Source organism: Triticum aestivum, chromosome 7A, assembly GCF_018294505.1.
Source record: "Triticum aestivum cultivar Chinese Spring chromosome 7A, IWGSC CS RefSeq v2.1, whole genome shotgun sequence".
NCBI lineage: Eukaryota > Viridiplantae > Streptophyta > Magnoliopsida > Poales > Poaceae > Triticum > Triticum aestivum.
Window position 1 is genome coordinate 281,726,445 of NC_057812.1, and position 7,738 is coordinate 281,734,182.

Genomic DNA, 7,738 nt, shown 5'->3' on the forward strand with positions numbered 1-7,738 from the left:
TAGTGGAGTGATTTTGTTGTACCAGCTTCAAAAAAATGCACTCCTACGTGTACCCGCGAGTGGGTGTGAGAGAACTAGTGCGTGCGTGCATCGCTTCTCTTTGTGAGAGTACGATATACTATGCCCAAAGAACGTTCGCCGCAAGAGTAATAGTATAAGTGTGTGACATGTGAGCTAAAATAAAATGTGCGCGCCGTCTTTTGTTTTTTAGAAGTTCTGAGGGTAGGGTGTGCAGAGCACATATGTGCGTGACGTCTACCTGCAGATAGACGGTGGGTGCAACGTGCGAGTCTGCGAGAGGACTTGGGAGAGTCGTGACTCGTGAGGGTGCGTGTGTGTGAGAGAGGGGGGCACGTATCAATGCAATGCATGTGTCGATAAATCATTATCCGACGAACGTTCGCCACAAGCCTTTTCCTGACGAACACCGTAAGAACCGTCAGATCGGCATCCGACAGTGTCAGTTTTGCCATGTCATTTAACAGAACAGCCACTCCTCCTACACACAAATCTTCCACGTGAGTGCTAGCAACTGCCGTATGCTCCCTCCGCTCTGAAATGCAGTGCATATATCTTTATTGAAAATTCGAACCTCGCAAACTTTTACCGAGTTTTCATATACCAAATTGCACATGTAGAATACCATGTATATATCATTTCATTCATCTTTGAGGGGTAACTATAAATATGGGTGAGGACTCTGCAAAGAAAGACCATCGTATCACCCGCAGCAATTTCAAGCATCCTTTAGTGTCGAGGAATATCATAGGAACCCTATATGATATGATTTTTATAAGATTTTTCCTTTAGAGCCAATTGGTTCATAGGAATAGATTCATATACTCCACATTTCAAAGGAAATAAACATGATATCATTTCTATAGCTTTAGAGCCACTTGGTTCATATGAATGGATTCCTATACTCCCTTAATTTCAAAGGAAAATAATCATTAGCGTATATTCAATAGAAAAGTTCCTATGATATGAACTAAATTACATCTCTTTTCTAATCCCTCCTCATAGGAATTGAGATACATGCCATCTCTAGATTCAATAGAAAAGTTCCTATGATGTGAACCAAATGACATCTCTTTTCCAATACCTACTCATAGGAATTGAGATGCTCCATGTCATCTCTTTCCCTACAACTTCCATGTATACATCTTCTATTCCTGAATAGATAGTACAACCCACTAGTAGCTTTTTTCCAAAACATGCAACTATGGCACAAGAACTATATAGTGTGCCAATAACTTTGAAAGATGGTCGATGGATGAAGCTAACCCGACAGTGCAGAGATAGGCAAATTCGAGCACTACTGGCTGTTGGATATCATCAACATTCCACCAGATCTGCCACATGTACAATTTAGAAGACTCCATGGTTGAACTTAAGCATAATGCACAAATCTCAAAACACAAGAACTTCTCCTTTGTTCTAGAATCTTCTGTATCATAAATTGATTATTTTTTCTAAATGAATTGCCATTTTTTTTACTTTATGATTTACTCCCTCCGTTCCAAAATAGATGACCCAACTTTGCACTAACTTCGTACAAAGTTAGTGCAAAGTTGGGTCATCTATTTTGGAACGGAGTGAGTACAATGCACAACCCCGTGAATCTTAACATTTTTATAAAACTTATTGATTTTGAATGAGATGAACTATAAGAACTAAACAACATCTACATCATGCATATATGACTCAAAGCTTTACATGCTATAGTGTGTATTTATTCATAATTTGGATTCAAAATCTCATGCGTTCAATACATGTGTACCTTACTAGTTTTGAGTAGAGTAGCAAATTTCACGCGGCCCCGGGTATATCAAAATGCAGGGCCCATGCATCATTGCCTTTCGGTCGAACCTACATCCACAATTTTTTGTACGTACTGTATCTCCACTGGTCCCCGAACCCAAAATGCTGCCTCGTTCCCGTAAAACCAAGTGGCCCACATATATTTAAGGTGTTGACTCGAACTCATTTACTACGACGTGGCCCCGCACGCTGTAGTACTCCTACAAACCCTACCACCGCACTCATCATCATTTTCTTCAAGAGGACGAGGGAGAAGCCGATTTGTAGTGGAGGCGCTTTCAAAAAAAGGATCTGTAGTGGAGACCCCTACCCTAGGGTGCCCTAGGTAGCTGCCACACGCATCATTGTTTTCTCTTTTCTTTATGCTCTTGCGCCCTAGAGTGAAATGATGCTTGCTTCGTCCGTCCAGCTTAATGCGGGAAAGGTGGGGCTTTCTGATTTGACCCCTCATCGCTCATTTTCTACTACTGCATTGCTACGACCGGGGTGCCTCCAATTCCAACCGCTGCTTCGAACTGTAATTTGGTGCATCGCACGTGGAACAAGATAGTGGATGAGCCACATGTCGGCCAAAGGGGTTCTGTTAAGTGTGTCACCATTTCGTGTGCGGACTGACCCTGCTTGAGTTGCTACGCCAACACGACAGGAGCAGCCTACCACTTGGTTTTGCTCCTTGGTGAATCCCGACTATATTGATCTAAAAAGATACGTGCTGAACTACCCTCTCCGTCTTGGTTTTTTATTTTTAGGCATCTCGGTTTATAGGGTTGTACGTAGTTCTAGGTCATCCATTTGACTAACTAAATATGAGTTACTATGTCACAGAAAGTATATCATTGGATTCTTAAGCGGATGTAGTTGTATTTAAAAGTCGAGGGCGGGGCTTTTCCTACGCGATAGGCGGGGCAGTTCCGCCTAGTCGGTTCGACACAGACGCGAGAAGACGAGGGAGTAGGCTGCTCCAAACGTAGGGCTATGTGATTTGACAGCGAGTTACTGCTGGACAGGTGGGCCCCCGTGATTTGACTTGCCATTATCATTTTAACTGCGGCGCTACGACCGGCGTGAGTCTCCCAATTCCTGACCACCTCCATACAGGTGCCTCTCCCAATGCTCCACCATGTAGTAGAGGCTGGCTCTTGCATGAGAGCCCACTTCTCCACTTTTTCCTTGCCTCTCTTTCCTCCACATATGCAAAAATGCCATGTAAAGCGCACTATTGTACTTACTTTTACTTGCTCCTACAGGTGCTTAAGCTTGCCACATAGGCATAAAGTCTAATGTGGCAAGTTAATCAAGAAGAGAGAGACAAGTTTGGTTACCCAAGGAAGAAACGGTGCTAAGCGCGTGTACCTAGGTGAAAAGACAATTTTGAGTCTATAGCTAATTAAATGAAGCAAACTTAGCAACACCATTTCATTGGAAGAGGTCACTCCTTGGCAAATGCAATAAATACTAGTACTCCCTATGTCCCATAATATAAGAACGTTTTTGGCACTACACTAGTGTCAAAAACGCTCTTATATTATGGGACGAGGGAGTACAAAGAAAGAGATAGAGAGGAGTAAAAAAATACACTTATAGCCAACCTTGTTGTAGTATGAGTGAGTAAGTGATGACTATGTATGACATGCCAAGATCAGACAGCCTATCGCACCGTGTTAAATCTCCAAGGGCACGACCGCGCGAGCGACGCGACGGTTGTGGTAGGCGCGACCATGATACGGGCTCCTGGCAGCCCTTGGATCTGAGATTAAATGGTCGCATGCTAAGTTGTTGAAAATTTGCAGAATAACCCTCCAGGATAGGATATTCACCCATAGGTCTAGAATCACACCATGCAACCATTCGATCTCAGATCCAAGGGCTCTCGGAAGCCCGTATCATGGGAGAATGGAAAGCCACTACCCTGGCGTTCGCACACTGGCAGTTCGCTCCTACTCGTCCCCGCACGTCCTTCAATACTACGGCGGTTCACTCCTAGTTGTCCCATCCATTCACATTACGGCAGTTCCACTAATCCTAACCCTCCTCCCAAATCCATGGCGTCCCAAATCTCCACGATCGGCGGTGAGTACAAGGTTAGAACCATCATCGGCGATGAGTTCGACGTCATCTACACCCGTTCTTCCGCGATGGTGAAAGGATGCCTTTCTCACTTCAGACGCATGTACGAAGACTCAAATGATGAGTGGTTCGCTGGGCTAGATATTGAGTACACCACAGTCCTGGGACCAGAGAAGGATCTAAAGGACGAAGAGAGGAAGAAGCCCGCCGTGATCCAGGTTTGCGTGCATGACTTATGCTTGGTATACCACATATGCCATGCCGATGTTGAGTGCCAGCATTTTAAGGACTTCCTCCAGAGCAACCTAGTCAATTTCGTTACTGTAGACTTTGGTAACGACAAAGAAGTCCTGCGTCGGATAGTCCTCATTGTAGGCAACACCTTCGACCTCCAGAAGAATTGGCTGGTGTCCTCTCGTCAGCCTGCAATGCTGACCCTGGCAGGAGCCATGGTTCATCCTTCATATGGTAAACTGGAGAAACCTCCATACACGTTTCATCGTCATGCATGGCAGCGGAATGTACTAGATATAGACCACATCCACTATGCTGCAATAGATGGCTACCTTTGCTTCAATATCTACAAGGGTTGGATGAAGAGCAACAGCCAAGTGTGCGGCTCAAGCAAAGAAGTATCGGCCAAGAGGGAGAGGGACAAGGACGAAGTCAAGGACGTGGATGAGGACTCCGAGTATGGTGGCAGTGTAGTTGCTCATGGTGGTTCTAAACTTCTAATGCAGTGTCTACCGGATTAGTTGCATAGTTTAATTTTCAGGTGTGCTTAGTTTATTTGAGGGGTGTGTTGTGTTGAGCCCCTAGCAGAACTATGTTATGTTTCTTCTCGTTACTTTAACTCTTCAGTATGTACATACTACTAGTATTTCTTTAATAGAATTTAGCACCCACAATTAAGCACATACTAGCTTTTTTTAATAGTACTATATGCATAATTTGGCGACGAGCGCTCTCTATATGTACCACCTTTTTTTAATTTCAATTTTTGCTCCATGGCGCAATCCATTGATAGTACTACTGTACAAAAGTATACATTTTTTTAAAAGGCTAGAGTATTGGTCATGACATATATAGCCAGTTAAATTCTCAACCTAGAATGACGTGCATGCCATGTAGTAAACCGATATGGAGGAAGTATAGTAAAAATGAGGTGATTTTAACGAGCGATTGGCGGGGGAGCATGGCCTGTCATGCGGTCCCACGTGTCATGATGTACCAAGGTGATGCGCGTGTCCCTCTTGAGGCAGAAGCAATACTATGTGGTTTGAGATGATGGCGAATCGAAGTGTGCAATAATGGTTGCTTCGTCCGTCTCGGAAGGTGCGGCATTGTGATTTGACATCTCATTGCTCATTACTACTACCGGGCCGGTACGAGTGGGGTGCGTCCCCCCTACTATTCTGCACTGTTATTTGGTGCTTGACACATCGACCCGGTTGCTATATGTCCCACATGTCGGCGACACGAAGTACAGAATTCATGAAAGGGAGCATCGACGGAGGAGTATACTACAGAATTCATGAAAGGGAGCGACTTAGTTTTGGAAAAATCTGTTTTTATGGAGTACGTACCCACTAGGGTTTATAGGGCTCATCTAAAAAGCATTCTTTTTTCCGTTTGATAAGTCTCAATTCTACTATGCTAGTAGTAGTACCATTACATGTTGGATTTCGAGATGCGTTAGATCACCCTACGCAAGCAGTGTCAAGAGGAAACTAACCAATGCATGTACAAGTTCACGGAAATTTAGTGGTCATTCATGCATTCGTTCTAATTAGTGCCTCGGTAAACATAACTTCTTGAGAAAAATGAGCGTACTAATTACTTGTGCAAACTACAAAATTAATTCGACCACTCACCGTCTACCTTGGTTGGAAAGATTTTAAATTGAGCCATAAACTGGAAAGGAGGGTGAGGGAGTCCTGGATTAGGGGGTATCCGGACAGCTGGATTATATCCTTTGGCCGGACTTTTGGACTATGAAGATACAAGATTGAAGACTTCGTCTCGTGTCTGGATGGGACTCTACTTGGCATGGAAGGCAAGCTAGGCAATACGGATATGTATATCTCCTCCTTTGTAACCGACCATGTGTAACCCTAGCCCCCTCCAGTGTTTATATAAACCGGAGGGTTTTAGTCCGTAGGACAACATACAATCATACCATAGGCTAGCTTCTAGGGTTTAGCCTCTTCGATCTCGTGGTAGATCCACTCTTGTAATACCCATATCATCAAGAATAATCAAGCAGGACATAGGGTTTTACCTCCATCAAGAGGGCCCGAACCTGGGTAAAACATCGTGTCCCCTGCCTCCTGTTACCATCCGCCTTAGACGCACAGTTCGGGACCCCCTACCCGAGATCCGCCGGTTTTGACACCGACATTGGTGCTTTCATTGAGAGTTCCTCTGTGCCGTCGCCAGAAGGAAGGATGTCTCGTCTCGTCTTTAAAGACGGTACTACTGTTGGGGGAGCTTTGGCTGTCGGCCAAACTCTCCGGCTAGGCGGTTTCATCATGACCGCCTGTTCGGCCGCCGCGCCGACGATGACTTCTCGGGTCATCGAAAACAGCCTCCACGTCAAATCGGCACTCGCCGAACAGATGGATCCAATGGAGCTCGCCTCCTTAAACGAGCTCTTGGATCGCATCGCCGCCTTGGGAGTCGCTATGGACTATGATCGGATTGGGCTTAAACCCGATCAAAGGGAGATTAACTCTCCACCGGTCACCCATCATATTGCAGTGGTGGAGGAACAATGCGGCGACCTTTCCTCTATCTTGAGGACCAACTATGTCCGGATTCCCGAGCTCTCCGAGCCGGACGCCCGTTCGCGGGAGGACAACATCCAATCCCTGAACTTAGAGTCAGGCAGCGGGCCAGGATTATCGGGTAACACCCCGGAACCGGAACTTCCAAAATTGGAAACTCCTCGGCCCCTGGATCCCAGATCAGGTAAGGGTTCGGATTCAATTCCACCCACCCACCCAAACATAAGCGATCTTTCCCACATCAGGCAAGAGCCCCAGGAAACAGTACATCACTATTGGGCCAGATTCCTCCTTGCGATGAACAAGGTTAAGGACTGTCGCGAGGAAGACGCAATCCTATTTTTCTGCAATAATTGCACGGACAAGGGAATCCTTAACGCCATAAATCGCCGTGAGATAACACGCTTCGCTGACTTGGCGTCCATAGTACGAAAGTACTGTGCGATGGAAAGTGCCTGGAAAACCGAAACAAACTTTTGGGATAATCCGGCCCTGAATACAAACCTAGTCCGAAATAAAAGGGTGCATTATCACAACACACCCGGGTCAACTACCAAAAAGCAAAAACCCTCTACAGGGCACGGAACCGTACTGGAGGGATGGCTCAACGGACCCTGCAAAATTCATAGTACAGCGGATACAATACCAACGCACAGCCTTAGAGCATGTTGGATACTCCGGCAGGTGGCCAAAAGTGGTGAGGATCTTCTTATCCCAAATACCACAGAGCACCATCCCGTGGATAACAATACGGTGTTAACAGTCTTTGAGACCTTCGCGTCAAATAATAGGCGCAAGCGAACACTCCGCAGCATGGCCGAAATCTGCCACGTAGCAGCAATAAATCCATGGAGTGACACGGCTATTACCTTCAATGCCAGTGACGAACCTAAATTCCGAACAGCCCGAGCACCAGCCGCACTGGTCCTCAGTCCAATCGTGGACGGCTTTCGACTCACCAAAGTACTCATGGACGGCGGCAGCGGATTAAACCTCATCTATGAGGAAACTCTTCAAAAGATGGAAATAGACTGGAACCGCATCGAGCAAAGTAGCACAACCTT